General features: G+C 49.4%; 2 protein-coding genes and 1 long non-coding RNA gene across 4 annotated transcripts in view; 2 read left to right on the forward strand and 1 right to left on the reverse strand.

Moving 5' to 3' along the window:
• Positions 1 to 21374, forward strand: part of LOC309340966 (uncharacterized protein) — a 156316-nt gene that overhangs the window by 124617 nt on the left and 10325 nt on the right. The gene's annotated exons all lie outside the window — the stretch shown is intronic.
• LOC309341416 overlaps positions 9475 to 21374 on the reverse strand; it is a 29347-nt gene continuing 17447 nt past the window's right edge. Inside the window, exon 2 of the long non-coding RNA XR_014156318.1 lies at positions 9475 to 9584. This is a non-coding gene — a long non-coding RNA (uncharacterized lncRNA). The remainder of the gene's footprint in view (positions 9585 to 21374) is intronic.
• Positions 20103 to 21374, forward strand: part of LOC309341041 (uncharacterized protein) — an 89423-nt gene continuing 88151 nt past the window's right edge. For both annotated transcript variants that reach the window (XM_081860462.1, XM_081860463.1), the window contains exon 1: positions 20103 to 20178. The gene's annotated coding sequence lies outside the window, so the exon portion shown is untranslated. The remainder of the gene's footprint in view (positions 20179 to 21374) is intronic.

The following is a 21374-nucleotide window of genomic DNA, read 5'->3' on the forward strand; positions in this document are numbered from 1 at the left end:
CTTTGCACATGTTCCAGCTTGCCAATATCCTTCTTTATTATCATTTTTAATATTTATGTGCCCTCCAATTGAAGATTTCACAACATAAACATACAAGATGAAAGCATGGCTTTCCCAAAAACAAGTCAAGCCAGAGAAATCTCTCCTCCCCTTTTTTTAGATGCAGTTACAAACTTTGTTGATTAGGGGAGAGCTGTGGAAATAGTGCGTCTTGATTTCAGTAAGGCTTTTGAGAAAAACCTGTGATATTTTTGCCAGGAAGCTGCTAAAATGTGGGTTGAATGAGGTAACTGTTTGGTTGATTTGACTGACGACACCCAAAGAAGACTCCTTTATGGTTCCTCATCATCCTGGGGAAAAGTGACCAGAGGGGTGCTGCAGGGTTCTGTCCCGGGTCCGTTGTTGTTCAAGGTCTTTATGAACAACTTGGATGAAGGAACTGAGGGGGTGCTCATCCCATTTGCCAATGACACGAAACGGGGAGCGGAGGCCAATGTGGCAGAAGGAAGAATGAAGCAACCAGAAGTCACCTCAACCCGATGGACTGGTGACCCCCTCCTCCTTTTCCTCTCCCCCCAAGCCATCAATACAGCTAACACGATCAATATCCCCCCCCCAGCCTCACACCTCCACAGAGATCCCCACCCAACACCAGTCCAGGTGACATAAAAAGACACTCCCCATTACCCAACAATCTACAACTCACTCTCAGCACCCCTCCCCACGCCTTACTAAGTAAAATAATTCCCCTTGTTGCAAGGATTTTTAAGGTACCAGTGACCCACTCAAATTGTGTCCCAGAATTGACAGACACAGCAGTGGAGAAAAAGAAAGTGATATTTATTGCTGAGGAATAAGAGACCCAGTGGAATCCTTTCCCAAAGACTGGGCCCCGGGCTCTAGCACCCAGAGGCTTTATACCTGAGTACATACATCATAGTTCATGACATAATCGGATACAATCGCACACGGCAGCAAAAAGAAGACCAATGAGTGCATTCAAGCCTTGCCCCCTGATCATGCAAAGAGTTCCCTCCCAACTTCTGCTTTTTCAGTCTGAACATGCATTTAACCTTTCCCCTGATTTATGGTAAGGAGGAAGAAAAAGGAACTTCGGCCCTTACGCTCCTACGCGGCCATCTGCTATACCGGGACATTCTGCGGTTAGCATCTTCCTGTTTGAGCTACTCGGGACCCTGTCTGGACAGGGGGGAAAGTGCCAGCACAGCAGATTTATTGCTTCCCCCTTATGTTAGCAAGACATTGAGAAGAACAAGGGAAGGGAACTGGGGCAGAGTTTATTTCGGATTCTTCCGATCTAAGCAATTTGCTATAAGCTTTTGCAGAAGCCGTCCTGATTCAAACATGGATTATATAAAAATAATTATAAGGATATATGGTTATATGGCTAACTGATTATATGAAAAGCATAAGGGTAAAATTCCTCCAGGTGGTCCTGCTTCACCCTAACCTCAATAAAACAATCCACAAAGAGGCTAAAATCTGACAAACAAGCAGCACATTGGGGCTGCCAGAGCATATCAACAGCCTCATCTCTACCCCAACATACCAGTGATGTTAATAACATTAGCAACATTGCTTATGGACCCTATATCCAACATAGGCGTCACAAAGACGGTTGGAGGATGGATGGCGGCCAACAGATTGAGGTTGAATCCTGACAAGACAGAAGTACTGTTTTGGGGGGACAGGAGGCGGGTGGGTGTGGAGGACTCCCTGGTCCTGAATGGGGTAACTGTGCCCCTGAAGGACCAGGTGCGCAGCCTGGGAGTCATTTTGGACTCACAGCTGTCCATGGAGGCACAGGTCAATTCTGTGTCCAGGGCAGCTGTTTACCAGCTCCATCTAGTACGCAGGCTGAGACCCTACCTGCCCACGGACTGTCTCGCCAGAGTGGTGCATGCTCTGGCTATCTCCTGCTTGGACTACTGCAATGCACTCTAGGTGGGGCTAAATTTGAAGCTGACCCGGAAACTACAACTAATCCAGAATGCGGCAGCTAAACTGGTGACTGGGAGCGGCCGCCAAGACCACATAACACCGGTCTTGAAAGACCTACACTGGCTCCCAGTGCGTTTCCGAGCACAATTCAAAGTGTTGGTGCTGACCTTTAAAGCTCTAAACTGCCTCGGTCTAGTATATCTGAAGGAGCGTCTCCACCCCCGTTGTTCTGCCTGGACACTGAGGTCCAGCACCGAGGGCCTTCTGGCGGTTCCCTCGCTGCGAGAAGCCCAGTTACAGGGAACTAGGCAGAGGGCCTTCTCGGTAGTGGCGCCCTCCATGTGGAACACCCTCCCACCAAATGTCAAAGAGAAGAACAACTACTAGCCTTTAGAAGACATCTGAAGGCAGCCCTGTTTAGGGAAGTTTTTAATGTTTGATGTATCACAGTATTTGAATATTCTTTTGAAAGCCGCCCAGAGTGGCTGGGGAAGCCCAGCCAGATGGGCAGGGTATAAATAATAAATTATTATTATTATTATTATGATACTTAACACTGACCACTTCCTATCGCAAACAACAGGGAGGATGGCCTGACCTTGAACAAAGAACTCCATGTCAGCTGAGACCTAGGACCAACTGGCTAAATGCCAGATGGCCCATGATACCCCAAATAAACCCCTATATGACTACATAGGGGATACTTTCTGCAACCCACCCCCCACTCTTTAACCCAAATCTTATTTTAACCCCATCAAAAGAAAATGCATCACCTTGTATGTAAACACCATGAAACTATGCGAAAATCGATCTCCGAGCTTGATCGATGAGCCGTGTCCTCTGATTGCTTTACGATCCCAATCAGTCATTTACAGCGGTCCGGCACGCTTCCTTCTCAGCTGCGCAACAAAGTCTGCTGTCTCTTTGGCCACGGCTTAGCAGAGTAGCATACAGCGGTGTAAAACAGTCTTTTTCTCCCTTGCTCCATGCAAGCATACACAGACAGATTTGTCTATTTACAGCTGTTTATTGAAACATTACAGCCCATATAATACCAGGGCTCCTTTCAGCCATGTTAAAACATGTCCGTCTCTCTCTCGAACACAGAGAGAACAACAAGTCCAGTACAGTCTCCTCCCAGACTCCTCCCAGCTTCTAAAGCTGACGTCACATCAGAAAGTGACGCACACCTCAGAACACTTAACCAGTTAAGTTCTGAACACACACACCCCCTTGCGTTGCTTTCTGACAAGACCTGTGTAACATCTTCAGCAACACCCTGTGAGATCAATCCCTTCCCCAATGCCTTGCGCCCTACCTTGGCGTACCTGTTAGGCATCTGTGGAATCACCTCACAACTCTCAGAATCGCACTGTGCGAAACTTACCCACGCACCTGTGGCCTGGTACCTCTCAGGTGGAATACCCTTGGTTGTGCGACTGGATCGCCTAGGCACAAACTCTGGTGTTTCCTCTGACTCACTGTCACCAGCAGGTGTGTCCTCTGCATCACAGGATTCCCCCTCTGACTTAAAGCATCTTCGAATCCTTTCCATTACACTTACAGGAGAACTAGGCTCACTCTTGGGCTGTCCTCTCCTAACAACTTGTGGAGACGCCCCACCCTGCTCCTGACCCTGGTCGTTGACCTGGTCGTCATCAGCAGACTCAGCCTCTTCTTCCTCCTCAACAGAACTGTCCTCTGCATCAGAGAGACATTCTGAAAGAACATCACGCTGTGCAGAAATCTTTGGCCTTTCATCCTGCTCAAAGAATTCAGCGTGTTTACTGATCAGCACCTTACTCTGATCACCTGACGGGTATGCAAATCGCCATGCACGAGCATCTGGCTCATACCCACAGAAGATCATTTTCTGGACTTTGGCTCCATCTGGCCCTTGCAAAGCCTTGGGCACAGTAACATACGCAGGAGATCCAAACTTGCGCAGAAAGTGAACCTGGGGTTTTCTGCCATTCAACAACGAGTACGGTGTGTCGCCTACCAGTGAGTTGTAGACACGATTCCAGGTGAACGACACAGCCCTAGTAGCCTCCAGCCAAAACCCAGGAGGTAACCTAGCTTCTTTCAGCATCACCTGTGCAGCTTTAACCAGAGCTCCACTTCGAAGCTCTGCCACCCCCCCTTGCTGGGGAGAAGTAACTGTGTGACGTATCCCTCTTTTGTGAAAGAACTGCTGCAAAGCAGAACCAGTGTACCTAGCATTTCTGTCACTGACGATTGCTTTCACCTTGGTGGAGAACCTTAGTTCCACCCCCTCAATCCAGCTCTTGATCAGCTGTGCTGCATCCTCCCTGGATTTGAGACCGTGAGTCCAGGAATTCTGTGAGAAATCATCCAAAAAAGTTAGCAGAAACCTGGCCCCTCCCAGACTTGGTTCCTTGACAGGACCGGCCAAATCTATGTGAACCAGCTCAAAAGGTTTAGTGGCAACCCGTTCCACCTTTGGGTAACTGCACCCTCTCACCTTTGCTTGCTTGCAAGTGTCACAGTTAATGGCACTTCTGCAATCTCGAATCTTACAACCTGTGGAAACCTCGGGTAGAACCTGCAAGTCTTCTACAGAACCATGAATGGTTCTCCCATGCCAAACACAAGCACATGACACATGAGCGGGAACTGTAGCACGCTGGTTGGGAACTGTAGTACGCAACGCTTGTGCTTTCTCAACCTTCCCCTCACCCCCAAGAGACGTCTTAAGAATGAAAAGATCATTCTGTCCCTTCCGTACTTTGGCCAGTAACCTCCCTCCTCTGGAGATTGTGCAGACATCATTTTCAAAACAAACTTTGAACCCCTTATTTAACAAATAAGGCACAGATAACAAACAGTGATGCGCCTCTGGGACGATACAAAAATCCACCGACTCCTGTAAAACAGAAAGAAATACATTAGTGCTCTTGGAAATTTTAGTTCTCTGTCCATTTGCGAATGTAATAGTCTGTCCTTTCGGAACTGCCGTGCAATTCCACATCCCGCCTGCAGGGGTCTCTGGAACCATGTTGCGGTTAGCTGCAGAGTCGATTACAAAAGCCATTTCGAAATTTTCCATTCGGCCGTCTTCGAACAATGCCATACTCGCGGAGACTTGATAAGTCTCTTCCTGTTGTTTACCACGACCACCTGGCTCAGTTCCACGCCTGCCTGTCTTCCCAGGCCTGTTGCCATGGAAACCCGGCTGATTCCCATGAGAAGTGTCCTTGACAACATCCTGCCGTGCCTGTGTGCTCCGGTGGGGGCAACTGCCACGCAGACGTTGAACTCCAGTGGAAAAACACTGCCCGGGGCTCCTCCCAGCTGGCCTGGCCTTCCTTCTCCTGGAACGGCGCCTCCCACCAGCCTGGCCCCCCCTGAAGCTCCTCTTCGCTTCAGCAACAGTGGAAAGTTTCTTAAACTTGCCTTTGGAACTCTTCGCCCCCCCGATCTGCTCACCAGCGCTCCTAGAGGCCGATTCATCGGGAAATGGGCCTGCCAGCCCAGCATCTCCAGGGCTCTGGCCTTCTGCTGAAGCTTCACACAAGCCCTTCAGCACATCCCAGGCAGCCCTTGCTGACTGTATACCCTCCAAATGAGGTTTCAGCGATGCATGAATGCATGCTCTGAGCATATCCAGCTCTCTCTGAAGCATTTTCTGCTGGCCATCGTCCCAGCTAAGGGGTGGTGCTTTTGGCTCCCTCTGGCTTCCTTCCCAAAGCCCATGGACCAGGAACCAGCCCCTTACTCTTCTGCTCCAGGTTGCCCAACTTTTTAAAGTGAGCTTCTCCACCGGTATATCCTGGCTCTCTGCCATCTTCTCCCGTTCTCCCAAGGGGGCCCAAGCTTACTTACGATCAGGTACAGCTTCTCTGCCTCACCCTTCCGTGGAGAAACGATTTCAGCTGCTCCCAGCTTTTAGCTCTGTCTCTCAGCAGCTTCCTTGCCTCTCAGAAGCAGGCAAAAAACTCCCTCTGCTTCCCGGCATCAGGCTAGACTCATGGAATGCAGCTTCCAACCTCCGGCTAGCTTCCGTGCCGACTTCAAAGCATTCCAATGGCTCAATTCCGACTGTTTTACGAGCGTTGACTTGACCTCCATAACCTATGCGAAAATCGATCTCCGAGCTTGATCGATGAGCCGTGTCCTCTGATTGCTTTACGATCCCAATCAGTCATTTACAGCGGTCCGGCACGCTTCCTTCTCAGCTGCGCAACAAAGTCTGCTGTCTCTTTGGCCACGGCTTAGCAGAGTAGCATACAGCGGTGTAAAACAGTCTTTTTCTCCCTTGCTCCATGCAAGCATACACAGACAGATTTGTCTATTTACAGCTGTTTATTGAAACATTACAGCCCATATAATACCAGGGCTCCTTTCAGCCATGTTAAAACATGTCCGTCTCTCTCAAGAACACAGAGAGAACAACAAGTCCAGTACAGTCTCCTCCCAGACTCCTCCCAGCTTCTAAAGCTGACGTCACATCAGAAAGTGACGCACACCTCAGAACACTTAACCAGTTAAGTTCTGAACACTCACAGAAACCACACATTGCCTTCCTGCAATAAATACGCAACCCTCCCAAACTCCTGAGTGATCCCTGCTTCAGTCACCTGGCTCAGCGAAGTCCTGTGGAGTAGCCATAATACTCAGTAGAGACCTGAACTTCAAAGCCAGAACAGTTCTCAAAGACAAAAGAGGCAGACTCATTTTTGCTAAAAGGACACAAGATGGCAAAACTAAACTGACAATTGGCTCCATATATGCCCCAAACTTGAAACAGCTAGAGTTCATCCAAAAAACATTAAACAAGTTCCTCTCCTCCGAAGGGGAAGCAATTCCGGGGGGGGTCACCTCAACCTAAATATGAAAAGCGTATCCCTGAAAGACACCCACCCTACAACTCCCTGGGCAACCTTCCTCCGAAGGAAACCCCCAACAATTAGGGACTCTTACAAGTTGCTAAAAGCATCCCTTAAAAAACAAACCTCCTTAAAAGTTAGCAAGATAGAACAAGACATCACGGCCTCTCATCATGCTACAAACAAACCGGATCTAAAAAAGTCCTTAAAGCTATAGAACAGAAACGGAGAGAACCAGACTCCCTAGAAATCAACAAAACAATGATCAACATTCTATACTCTAAACAACACTTCTGTGAGTATGGAGGGGAAAGCTCCAGATTATTAGCAAGGAGGTGTAGGAAAAAAGGAATAAATTGCATCACCGAAAAGATTCCAGCTGGTCAGGGCACAAGTCCCCCGTGGGTCCGTGCGGTCAGTAAAAGAAGGAGATTCCAGCCAAGCAATTTGGAGCAAAACAGCAGCCAGTAGACGGAGATCCTTGATTGTTGCGCAACAGGTTCAAGAGCGGCGAGGGAACCCAGAGCCATGGGGGGACATTGACTTTTAAATCTTCCCACCATATCCCAGAATGCAGTTCGTACAGCATCACCAATACGTCATTGCTACACCACTAAAACGTCAGAAAGGGGAGGGTTACACAAGATTAACATAAGGAAAATGAGTCAGTGCAAGACCCAAGGATAGGATTAGCATAGGCAAACAAGTCTCAAGTACCCACCACCCAAAAGTACAACAGAACTTCCTTTGCATGTCTGGACCCCTTGGCAAGTCTGGGGATGGGATGAGGCTTTCCAATAATCAGCTCAGCAATTGTCACCTCTGGGCACTTCCTGGAGTTGATTTTATATGATTTATAAAGTGAGATATCTTCCCTGAGCTGTCAAGGCATAATATTTGTAACATTTAACAATTTAAAGGTGTGCCCCCCCGTCATTTCTGTAACAGCTCCCCCCTTTGGAGATAAATTTGCTTAGGTTCCGTAGGAATCGCAATATATAACATACAGGACCAAAGGGGGGTGGGAAATATGTCTTATTTCCCACCCCCCTTTGGTCCTGTATGTTATATAGGTAAAGGTAAAGGGACCCCTGACCATTAGGTCCAATCGTGACTGACTCTGGGGTTGCGACGCTCATCTCGCTTTACTGGCCAAGGGAGCCGTGGCCAGCAGGACTAAGCCGTTTCTGGCGAACCAGAGCAGCGCACGGAAACGCCATTTACCTTCCTGCCGGAGCGGGACCTACTTAACTACTTGCACTTTGACGTGCTTTCGAACTGCTGGGTTGGCAGGAGCAGGGACCGTGCAACGGGAGCTCACCCCGTCATTGTGGGGATTCGAACTGCCGACCTTCTGATTGGCAAGTCCTAGGCCCTGTGGTTCAACCCACAGCGCCACCCACATCCCTGAGATACTTATTAGGTCCATCAATTACCATCTCGCATATATTCAACACATAAAACAGCAGCAATTTGTAGTTGACAAAGGAGAGCTGGACCCAGAAAGGGCCCCATTCCCTTCCGGAGCTGAGGGCCGCATCCAAGCTCCCTCCGGCCCTCAGGGCCTGGCTGTCCTTTCTTCTGTGAGGAGCGGAGACCTTTTTCTCCTCAGAAGAGACGGGGATGGAGCCAGCCGGGCCCAGACATGGCAGCCGCCCTCCGGCTGAGGCCTTTTCCCGCCCTTTTCCTCCCCGGCTCAAAATGGCTCCCTCAGAGCGCTGCCTCCCGGCCGCTCTCCCCAAGGCCTCTCAGGGGCCTCGGCCCAAGCAAGCTCTGGCTTTCTTGACTCCCATCTTTCCCTCCCAAGGAGCTCCTCCCCATTGCCCTGGGAGGCAGGAGGAGGCAGAGGGATTTCTCCCTCTCCACTTGATCAGAATAAAAGGCCCCCAAGCTGCTTCCGAAAAGAAGACTTGGTGTTGGCAAGGGCAGCTCTCAAGAGCTTCAGCTGGAAATCATCCCTTTTTACCTCAGGAGTCCCTGAGGAGTTTTAGGAACTCCCCTAGAAAATGGATCGGAAGTGCAGGAAACGCCAGGAGTGTCTTTCCCTAGTTTCTTGAGGCTTCTCCTTTAGCTATTGAAAAGGTAGATTTCCTTCTCTTAAAAGAAGACGTTTTTCATAACTTTTGAATGTAACCGGCAGATGGAAAATCGGAAGTTCTTTCTTTCTATATTGCTTCTTTTCCCCTTTTCTTCTCTCTTCTCTTCCTTCCCTATCTTCTGTCTGCTTTTTCTTTTCTTTTTCCTTTTGTAACCTTTTCCATCTGTTTTTTATGTACATTCACTTTCTATATCTTAAAAGTAAAGGGACCCCTGACCATTAGGTCCAGTCGTGGCCGACTCTGGGGTTGCGGCGCTCATCTCGCTTTCTTGGCCGAGGGAGCCGGCGTTCAGCTTCTGGGTCACGTGGCCAGCATGACTAAGCCACTTCTGGCGAACCAGAGCAGCGCACGGAAACACCGTTTACCTTCCCGCTGGAGCGGTACCTATTTATCTTTATATATATATATATATATATATATATATATATATATATATATAAAATTTTTTATTAGGATTTTTACAATATTACATAATAAAAAAAGGAAAAAAATACAAACAAAAAGAGTTAAAAACAATCAATCTTTTCATCACTTATTTTTCATTTACTTGTTTCCTGGACCTCCTCATACCTCCCTTTTTTGTATTCCAGTTCTATTTATTAGTTCAGCAGTTTCTTTCCCTCTTTATTTTACCCTGATCTTTAATCTTAAATTATTATAACATTAAATTTTACTAATAAAAAACCATTTTTTCCTATTCTTTTGTACCATCACAGCTAGAAACCACTTCATTTCAGTCCAACATCATTCTAGCATTCATTAATTTTGCAATATCTCTGTAAATAGTCTTTAAATTTCTTCCAGTCTTCTTCCACCGACTCTTCTCCTATTTATCTACTTGCACTTTGACGTGCTTTTGAACTGCTGGGTGGGCAGGAGCAGGGACCGAGCAACGGGAGCTCACCCCGTCATTGCGGGGATTCGAACCGCCAACCTTTTGATCGGCAAGTCCTAGGTTCTGTAGTTTAACCCACAGTGCCATCCGCGTCCCTTAGGCTTTCCAATAATCAGCCCAGCAATTGTCACCCCTGAGCACTTCCTGGAGTCCCTTTTCCAAGGGCAAAATAGCATTGGAATGGAGGAAACTGGCAAAGGAGTTGATTTGATATGATTTGTAAAGTTAGATATCTTCCCTGAGCTGTCAAGGCAAAAGGATTCATTCAGGCATAATATTTGTAACATTTAACAATTTAAAGATGTGCCCCCCCCCGATCATTTCTGTAACAGCTCCCCCCTTTGGAGATAATTTTACTTAGGTTCCGTAGGAACCACAATATTTTCTCCACATTTAACTACAGTTCACACAGAGACATATTTCCCACCCCCTTTGGTCCTGTATGATATATAGATATTCACTAAATAATAACCTGCTATTCCCCTCCCAGGTGTGTGGGTTTTAGTAAAACAGAAAGGCACTTGCATGTCACACCTCTTAAGGCCATTTGCAAACAAACATTTTGGTTTCCCTGCCAATCTCCCGGTCCTTACTCTGCACTTCAATTGGGAGAAAGCCACACTCCCAGAGCTCAGGCAGTGGCGTAGCGTGGGGGGTGCAGGGGGGCCGGCCGCACCGGGCTCAATATCGGGGGGGGGGTGTGCACCAATCTAGTGGAAGAGACTCGAGTGCTAAAATCCACGGGTTAGGGGGCGCAAATTACTTGCCTTGCCCCGGGTGCTGACAACCCACGCTACGCCACTGAGTTCAGGTGATGCTGGATGTCGGCATCAACGTTGGCCCTTGTGGAAAGATAACTGCCCAGGTAAAGGTGATAGACATTTTCCACTGTTACACCATTGAGTTGGATTTGTGGCACTGCAGAGGGGTTATTTTGTACCTGGTGCAGCACTTTGTTTGTTTGGATGTTGAGTGATAGGCCAAGCTTCTCATAAGCTTCTGTGAAGATATTTAGGATGGTCTGGAGGTCGTCCTCTGAGCGTGCACACACTGCGTTGTCATCAGCATCCTGAAGCTCTAGGACGGAAGTTACGGTAACCTTACTCTTTGCTTTCAGCCTGCTCAGATTGAAGAGCTTTCCTTCTGTTGGATATATGATTTCTACTGCGGTGGTGAGTTTCCCTTCGTCAACATGTAGGATCATGGGAATGAAAATAATGAATAGAGCTGGGGCAATAACACAACCCTGTTTAACACCTGAAGGGGTAAAAAGCCAAAGAGGGGAGAATATCATAAGGGAAGCTGTAAACGATTAAAAAAAACCTTAGAGTTCAGCATTTTATTCATTTAAATATCATCACCTTTACATATAATTACTACTGTTATTTTCTGCTCAGTCTAATTTCCTTCACTTAGTTTGGCTGTGGTAGAAATGAAGGGGTCAGCTATGGGTCACCTGCTAACTGCTATTAGCAAACAGCAGCGGGCCCACCCGGATGGAGCATTTGTGGTTGCTGGTGATTTCAATCGAGCCGATTTAAGGACTGTGCTTCCTAAGTTCCACCAGTATGTTGATTGTCCCACTAGGGGGGGAAATACCCTAGACCGAGTATATAGCAACATCATGCATGGATACAAGACCAAGCCCTTGCCCAATTTGGGACAGTCAGACCACATATCCTTACTTATGATACCATCATATAGACCTCTCGTACGCAGAATTAGACCATCAACTAGAGAGATACGAGTGTGGCCAGCAGGTGCACCCGAGCAACTTCAAGATTGCTTTCGGAACACTGAATGGTCACTTTTTGTGGAGAATAATGTGGACACATACGCTTCAATAGTACTGTTCTATGTCAAAAGCTGCATTGATGTCGTTACTACCACCAAACAAATACGGGTGTTTCCTAACAACAAGCCCTGGCTAAACAGGGATGTGTATCTTCTGTTAAAGGCAAGGAATGCTGCTTTTCACTCTGGCGATGCGCAACAGTACAGAGAAGCTAGAGCCAAACTGAAAAAGGGCATTAGGGATGCCAAAGCCATGTACTGCCGGAGGATCGAAAAGCATTTTGAGAGCTCCGACCCTCGTCATGTATGGCAAGGCCTGCGACAAATTACAGGGCAAAATATTAAAAACGAACTGGCTAACAGCAGTGCGCACCTGGCTGATCAGCTGAATCAATTCTTCAGTCGTTTTGAGGTGGGAACTGGAACCACCGTCACTACAGCATTGGCTACCAGCACATCATCAGGAACTATTACTGATAAACAACCACTTTTATTACAGACCTCCGACGTACAACGTGCTTTTCGGAGCATTAATATTAGGAAGGCAGCTGGACCGGATGGAATTATGGGACGAGTTATTAGGGACTGTGCTGCAGAATTAGCTGGTGTATTTACGGACATTTTTAATCTATCCCTGTTGCAGGGTTCTGTCCCTACCTGCCTGAAGACATCAATTATAGTGCCAGTCCCTAAACAGTCAGTGGTGGTATCTCTCAATGACTATAGACCAATAGCCCTAACATCTGTCGTTATGAAATGCTTTGAGAGATTGGTGCTAGATTATATTAAGGCTGGTCTTCCATCCACTCTAGACCCGTTCCAGTTTGCATACAGAAGAAATAGATCTACTGATGATGCTATTTCCATCGCTGTCCATACTGTACTGAGTCATCTAGAACGACAGGGAACTTACGCAAGGCTGTTGTTTGTGGACTACAGTTCTGCCTTTAATACAATTCTACCAGACAGGTTATTCCTTAAAATGACCAATTTGGGTATACATCAGAAGATCTGTTTGTGGGTAAGGAATTTCCTGACCGATAGGCCGCAGACAGTGAGAATGGGACCTTACTATTCTTCTACTCTAGTATTAAGCACAGGAGCCCCTCAGGGGTGTGTGTTAAGCCCCTTTCTCTATTCCCTGTACACATTTGACTGCACCCCACTGTATAAGTCCAACACAATCATCAAAATTGCGGATGATACAACAGTGGTGGGGCTCATTAGTGAGAATGATGAGGCTGCTTATAGGAAAGAAGTACAGGGGTTAATTCAATGGTGTAAAGAAAATAATCTTATGCTTAACACCAAAAAAACCAAAGAACTCATAATTGATTTTAGGAGAAAGAAAAGTGTATTTTTACCATTGCACATAAATGGCGAGGAGGTGGAGAGGGTTGGTAGTTTTAAATACCTGGGCACTTACATCTCTGAGGACCTCTCATGGACTGCAAATATTAATATGGTTGTGAGGAAGGTGCAGGGGAGGTTGTATTTCCTGAGAATGCTCAGAGGATTGAATCTATCTCAGCACCTACTTCTGTCCTATTATCATAGTACCATTGAGAGTGTCTTAACCTATAGTATATTATCGTGGTATGGGAGCAGCTCTGGAATGGATAAAAAAGCTTTACAGAGAATAATTAAAATTGCCCAGAATGTTATTGGGCTCCAACTACCAACCCTGGATGAGATCTTCACGTCTCGCAGCTTGAAGAAGTCACACAATATCCTGAGAGATCCCACCCATCCTGCTCACAACCTCTTTGAACTGTTGCCTTCGGGCAGAAGATACAGGACAATGAAAACACAAACCACACGCCTTCTGAATAGTTTCTATCCAAGAGCTCTGATTGCACTAAATAATGATCTCAGGGCCAGTTGTAAGAAATAGCAAGCAGTGAGTAGTAAGGAATGAGATAGGTTTTAGGTTATGCTATGCTTCTAATAGGTTGTGTTATATTCTGGATTATGTATGTTTTAATAGATTATGTCTGAATAGGATGAGAGTGTTGGAGATACGTGCAAATGTGTATGTGAATCCGGTCTTGGGTGTTTGATTTTCGTTGTTGTGTATACTGTGTATATACGGACAATGACAATAAATTTATCTAATCTAAGGGACAAAACCTTTGTTAATTTGGACACAGTTGACAAATTATTAAACATTTTCCTTATGTGGGTTTTGAGTTCTCTTAGAGGTTCACGTATCCTGTTTGAAAGGGAAAATTACTGTATTTTTCGCTCGATAAGACACACTTGTTTCCTCTCAAAAGTAAGGGGAAATGTCTGTGTGTCTTCCTGAGCGAATATGTGGCCCCTGGAGCCGACTGGCCCAAGTGCAGGGGCGAAAATCAGATTGCGTGTTACGGAGGAGGGTGGGCTGGAGGGAGGAGGCTGCTGGGGTTCCTGTATCGGGCATGTTTTGATGTGTGTGTGGAGGCGTGTGAGTCGTGTTGCTGCACGGGAGAGCGTGTGGGTAAAGGGGGCGTTGGAGTGACCTTGTGTGTCGAGTCTCTCGATCTGTACGGCATCCCAAGGCTACCGTCTCTTCATCAGCCCTCTTCCCCTTGCCTAATTATTGTAGCGCCTTCCTAAGGATTCAGTTGTGACTCCTGCTGCGTATGGTTTTAACTGGGGAGTTAAAGTCAGACGAACGCAACAAAGAGCAGGGAAATCCCCTGCCCTCCTGGCAAGCAGAGCGGAGAGGATCGTGTCCTGTGCGCAGGCTCCAGCCCACCCAGCTCAGCTTCCGGCGCCTAGGAGCGCAACCAACAGCTGCCGCCTCCTCCTCTCCATGCTCCGGTGCTGCTGCATCCTGGGAAGCATTCTAGGGATGCGCAGGCAGCCAGAAAACATGCAGGTGGGGGAGGGGGCCGGGAGGGGAAGTAGAGGGGTGAATGAACCCCCTGGCCAGGTTGTCATCAAAGTACTCTCGGAGGGCCCCAAGTTCAAGAAGAAGAAGAGTTTGGATTTGATATCCCGCCTTTCACTCCCCTTCAGGAGTCTCAAAGCGGCTAACATTCTCCTTTCCCTTCCTACCCCACAACAAACACTCTGTGAGGTGAGTGGGGCTGAGAGACTTCACAGAAGTGTGACTGGCCCAAGGTCACCCAGCAGCTGCATGTGGAGGAGCGGAGACACGAACCCGGTTCCCCAGATTATGTGACTGCCGCTCTTAACCACTACACCACACTGGCTCTTCAGGGGCCGACAAGGCATAAATGCGGCCGAAAGGAATCTCTGCTCCTGGCTGCAAGTCAATAGGACAATCGTAAGTCCGATGGGGTGGCAAAGCCTCAGCCCCCTTTTTCTCAGACACGCCCACCAAATCCTGGTAGGGCTCCAGGATTAGGCCGACATCCGGTAACCCTGCCCAGTCTGGGGCAGTCCCCTGCAAAGCGGAAGAACCGAGGGCCGGCAGGTGAGGCTTCCCAGGTGCCGGCGGCAACACGGGGCTTGGGCACAGACGTCGTGGCAGAAAGACGATGAGAAACACAACATCCGCTGCACCCAGGAAATGGCGGGGTCATGTCGGACCACAGGGAAATGTGGCGTCTGGACTAGTTGAAACGTTAACAGTTCCTGGTGCAGGGGTGCCACTAACCTGGCCAGTGGACAGGTCTCACGGGCAATGGGTCCTGATGCGAGGGGGGTCCCCTCCAGACCCACCACTGAAATGGGCAAGGCTTTCACCACTGATGGTACTTGATACTTCTCAGTGAAACTGATGTCCATGAAGACGCCAGAGGCCCCCGAGTCAATCATTGCCTCCAGGCCAGCATGCCCCCCTGGGGAAAGAGAATATGGATAGGGAGAAGGAAATGGGGTGCAGAGGGATTGAGCCTCAGCTGAGCCCCTCCTAGCACAGCTGGGGCTTGGCGTTTCCCAACCTCTTGGCCAGACACTCTGCTGTGAAATGGCCCCCTCTCCACAAGACAAGCCCAGTCCCAGGGCCCGCATCAGACTCTTCTCTTGGCTAGAGAGAGCGACGGGTCCAAGGATCAAGGAGTCAAGAAGCCCAAGGAAGGAAACATTTTGCTGTGGCAAAGAGCCAAAGGGAAATGCTGACCTTATATCCCTTTCCGGCTCTTTCTTGCCACCAGGTGCTGTGAGTTACCAATCGGCCTCACCTGTGCAGCCCTGCCTCCTTGCCTCTTCAGAACAAACTTAGGAAAGCCCCACTCCTGCAAAGCCCCACTGGTCCCAGGGCCTGGCTCCGGCATGCGCTCCTGACAATAACACTACTTCTTTTGGAGTAATAGCATAAAATTATGTATCAATGGAAAGATAATATCAGCAAGAATGCAATTACCTGTATTCTATCAAAATTTATAGCCAAATAACTAAAAAAATGAAGCACAACTTGCTTAGGTTGACTTGTTATGTGATTCCTAACAAGTTGGTTGGTTTTTTTGTCTTCTTTCATTTCGTGAGTTTGAAGAACATAATAGAAGAAAAGAAAAATATGTGAGAAGAAGAATCGGAGAAGATTTACATCCCACTTGCATCACGCCTACCGTGAAGCACCCAGTTAGTGTGATGATCTGGGGTTGTATGACAGCAAAAGGTGGGGGCAGAATTTGCTCCATTAATGGGAAGGTAAAATCCCCAAATACATACATCAAATACGTGAGCCCAAATACGTGAAGCCTTCCGCATGTGATCTTTCCCCAGATACTGAAGCATTATTTATTTATTTGTTCATGTATTTTATATTTCAACAGGATTCAGCTCCATGTCATGTTACTCCTTTGTGCAAAAGACGGTTTCAATATAATCATATTCCACTGCTGGAATGGCCTGGTGGGTTCTGTCCCAGCCGTTCTGTTGGCGGGGGCCCCCTCCCTGGCAGCCCTGGCCCTCTCCCCTTGAGAACCAAATGCAAACTATACAATAATCCCAGGCCCTGGGAACAGAGGGGGAACAAGGTGGGGGCGGTGGGGTTGGACCACCCTGGGTGCCATCCTGAGGGGGCTGACGTTCGTCGTGCCCCCCGCCCGCACCCGCAATTCCAAGCGTACCCTGAGCCTTCGAGGGAAGGGGGAGCTGTGCTGATTTGTCGCTTTGCCCTCTCCCCTGCCTGCCTGGCTGGCTCTGCGCCATTCAAAGGGAATAAATGCAATTTTGTTACCCTCCCTTGAAAAGAAAAAAACAGAGGACACGCAGCAAGCTTTAATTATGATTGCAAGTGAGTAACAGCAGCAGCAGCAGCCCAGAGCTGGACGGACCCTCGGACAGGGACAGGGGGGGTGGTTGGGGGAGGGGTTGCCCCTCCAGCAGACATCATGCACATGCAGCCCACCACCCAAATCAGCACCATCACTTTTGTGAATTGTCCCCACAAAACACTTCATCACAGTTTCTTCCTATCTGTTCAAAGGGCCTCTGCTGCACGATACCAAATGTAACAATTCACTGATAAATGCATCTATGTACTGGCTCAGTGGGGAAACTTCAGGAATTCATCTAGACCTGTGAGCTGAGCAGCCCCTCTGCCTGAGCGATAATCCCTGGCATCCTGATACCTGAGTGCCAGACAGGTAGCCATTCCAGAAAGAACAAACCCAGAGGAAGACAAAAGGGTGGGATGAACTTGGCTGGGAAACAGGGAAATGTAAAATCTCTTTTGTGACACTCAGTGGGTGTTTGGCGGAGGGCAAGGGGAACCATGGGGCAGGGTCCAGGATGCTCAGATTACTGCCACGAGACCTCCCCTTTCATGATGTAACCGTGATGTATGAGTGATGTAGTTGGGGGGGCATTAGCAGCAGCTAATAAAAGTTTGGGTTCTCTTGTTCCACCTGGTGGCAGGTGGGAGTCCTGTCGCGACAGTCTTCAATCAAGACCAATTTGCTCTGCTATTCCTGGCCGGTGTCCTTGTTTTTTGTCCAAGGGAGCCTCAGATTTCTCCGTTAGCAATTCTCAACGGTGCCGTGCACTGAATTTAACTAAATTTGGGGGAATCATGGGGCAGGTCTTTGCACCCCAGTAGCGCCTATGCTAAAGACAGCCCTGGAGGGGGCTTTGACTCCCGAGCGCAGCCAAGCATAGGATCGGGTCTGCACAGAAAGTGAGGGGGGGTGACACCTGCGGGCAAGGAGAGGCAACCAGCGCTGGGCTTCCCTGGGCTTCCCGGCAGCAGAGAGACAACGTCCCCTTGGCGAGAAGCGCCTGGGACGAGGAGGGGCGGGGGGGTCGGCAGTCACCCCTCCAGTCCAGCCCTGGGGGTGTTAACGGAAAAAACAAAAACAAAGACACCACCCAGGATTACTTGCAGCAAAAGAGCAGCCTGTGGGCTTGGCCTTTCTTGATCTGTTGCAACAGGGTGCTCCCCTCACTTGCAGGAGAGAGGAAGGACCCAGAAAAATGGCGTGCAAGGCCTTAGAAAGACTTTTGAAATTGCCACCCTGGAGATCAAGACCACCCCCAGAAACATCATACATACATCACAGAAGGGGTGTAACCTAAGACCACCCCTCAGATACATCACACCTACATCACAAAAAGGCGGTCTTAAAACAGAAATTTGAATGTTGTTTTTCTCCTGTCCTTGTTTATCTCCTGTCTGGCAGGTTACTGTATTTTTCGTCCCATAGGACGCACCTAGTTTTTTGGGGGGGAAATAATGGGGGGGGGGAATTCCTTTATTTCCCCCCCAAAAGCAGGTCAGGGAAACCGAACCAGGTCGAGGAACAGCAGGATGGCGGCGCTGTGCCTCCCTGCTCTCCCCCGAGCTTGTGGGGCTGGCCGATGTCTGCCCGGCGCGAGGGGCGCTCCGCTTCAGGGCGCCCCACCCGCCGGGAAGCAGGCTACTATCCGCAGCCTAGCCAGCCCTGCGGATGTCTTCCTGAAGCCTGGAGAGCAAGAGGGGTCGGTGCGCACCCACCCCTCTCACTCTCCAAGCTTCAGCGAAAGCCTGCATTCGCCCCATAGGACGCACCCAGATTTCCCCTTCATTTTTGGAGGGGGGAAAGTGCGTCCTATAGGGCGAAAAATACGGTACTTGATTGGATTTCCTGGGTAGCCTGGCCAGTCTTTTGTAATAATAAATACTTAGTTCCTGGGCCAGGTCACAGGCTCACACCCTATTCAAACACAGACACACCCTTAAGACAGGATTTGTGAAGGAAAAGAAGATGGGGAGGCTTTTCCATTTTGACCTTGCAGAGAAAAGATTTGCTCAGTTTAGGAATTGGAATGGTTCCAGGTTGGCCTTCCTGTGCTGATCTATGTATGTGCTTGGTTGGTACACTTATGAACATTACCATATATCTAAGACCATAAAATCCCTATCACAGGGGGCAGTCGGAGGAGGAGGGGGGAGGGGGAGGGGGGCCAGGCTGCTCTGTCGCCTTCACACGTGACTCTTTTCTCTGCCACCTCCCCAAGCGTGAAGACATGTAGACACACCTCCCACCCCAGGAAGTGCCCAGAGGTGACAAGTGCTGAGCTGATTGTTGGCCAAGGAAAGCCTCACCCCACCCCCAGACTTACCAAGGGGTCCAGACCCCCAAAGGAAGTTCTATTGTGCTTTGGGTCCTGGGACTTCAGAGGTCTTTGCCTAGGCTAATCTTATACCTGAGTCCTGCCCTGCCATGTCTGCTTATGCCAGTCTTGTACCAAGGACTTGTCTGGACATCTTTGCCAAGGCTCACCCCTCCCCTCTGGTGACATGTCAGTGATGGAGCAAGGATGCTGTACGAACTGTATTCTGGGATATGGTGGGAAAGTTTTAAAAGTCTTTGTCACCCCATCCTCGGGGTTCAAATTTGCTCTTTGAACCTGTTGCGCAATAAACTTTGGTCTACAGCTTTTTCCTCCAGTTGGGGGCTGGACTCCTCCTTTCTTCCGCCGGGACCCCCGGGCTCCGCTCGACCAGCTGGGGGACTGAGCAGCCTCTCACCTAGATGCTTCCCTAACAGCAGGAACACCAGGCTGAATGCCAACCCAGCAGAACCCGAGCAATCAATATTTGTGTGTGTGTGGGGGGGGTGACAAAAAAACCTGCACCCGGTACCACCTGAGCTTGCTATGCCTCTGCAGGGGAAAGGTCTCCCTTGGGAGGTGGGGGACTCTCCTTCCTGGGAGGTTTCTCAGCAGAGATCGGAGGGCCATCTGCCCTGGAGGCTTCCGCGGAGATTCCTGCATGGCGGGGGGTTGGACTGGATGACCCTGGGACCCCATTCTAGCCTCCCATTTCTGAATTCCAGGAGGAGCTTCCTGGCCTCCTGCAAAGCCCTTTCCCCTGCAAACTCTTCCTCCGGTTTCTGGCCAAGGGAGGGAGATGCTCAGAGTCCAGCCAAGAGCCTCACCCCCAAAAGGCATTGAGGGAGCCAGGGGGGCAGCTGCCCCCCTGAATCCATAGAAAAATAAGAATCAGAGGTTTTGCCAAGCAAGAGAGGGCTGAGCTGGGGGATTTGGCTTTGCAAGGGTTAAAGGGAACCGAGCTGCCTTCCTAGAAAGGACAGGAAGCAAGGGGGGAGGTCCTCCAGAGCCAAGCCCCCCCCCCCCCAGTCCTTTCCTGCTTGGGTGTCTCTCCTGCAAGGGCTGCCTCGCTCTCCCCTCCTGGGATCTGGTGAGTCTCCGTTCTCTCTGGGATCTGGTGGGGGTCCCAGGGCTGCAGCAGGGGAGGGGGCCTGGGGGGGCCCCTGATCTGCTCCTGTAGGGGGGGGACCCCAAGTCAGGGAGGAGGAGAGGGTCCTGCCAGGGAGGGGCCAGGGCTGCCAGGCTCTCCCTCCTGCAGATCAGAGGATCCCAAACTCAGTTGGCCTTTCGCCCCCCCCCCCTTTCAGAAAAAACGACTCCCCCGAAATCTCCTTCTTTACACAAAGGAGTCCCTGGGACTTTGACTCTGTGTGACGTCGCTCAGCGTCACTGCAGAACAGAGGGAAGATGTGCAAATGGTTTTCCAAAGCTGGACGAGGAGGTGGACTAGACACCCCCCCAAAAAAAACCACGGGGAGGGGAGGAAGGAAGGAAATGTTGGAGAGAAAGACCAGGAGTAAAGAGAGGGACCCCAGCCCAGAGTCTGGCTGCTGCATTGGGGACCAGTTTCCCAGTGTCTCCCAGTGTCTCCCAGGGCAGCTCCCCACGGAGGCCACGGCAGCCATCCCCTCGCACCCAGAGCAGGGCATCCCAGGACCCCATCCTCTCTCTCCCAAAGGGATTGGTGCTGGCAAAGCAGCCGGAAATGGGCGCTGCTCCTCCCTGAGCCTCCAGGGACCTGGGCATCAATGGCTGTGCGTGTGTTAAGCTCTCTAAGAGAATAATAATAATAATAAATTAGCTGCCTAAATTCCAAAGGAGATGTATTTGGCCCTGCCCACTTGGCCCTCAGGGGGTTGGCCAGATACGTACCTGGCCCTCAAGAGAAAGAAAAAGGGACCCCACCCCAGGAGTCTGTCTTGAGAGCGGCAGAGAGTCCAAGTGCAACAAAAGGAGACAGAAGCAGGGGGGAAATGTGCCCTGAAGTGGGGGTGGGGGGAGAGCAACTCCTGAGGATGAGGACCCCCACTAGAGCCAAGCATCCATTTTTCAAATGACTCCCTTGTCAGTCAGTTCTGACTTCATGCATTGACTGGAAGGCAGGAGCAACCAGGCTGATTCATCTCCCAGAAACCCCTTCCGTTGCCTCCACGTTCTGCATTCCTCCTCCTCTTTCTTTTCAAAAAGGTATCTCACGCTTTGGGCTCTGGTACCGTCCAGTCCTGATTCCTGGCAAGTCTCATCCATGCTTGTTCAGGGATCTGTTTCTTCTCCTGACCTACAAAT

The sequence above is a fragment of the Podarcis erhardii genome (assembly GCF_964252035.2).
Source record: "Podarcis erhardii genome assembly, chromosome: 4".
Classification (NCBI taxonomy): Eukaryota; Metazoa; Chordata; class Lepidosauria; order Squamata; family Lacertidae; genus Podarcis; species Podarcis erhardii.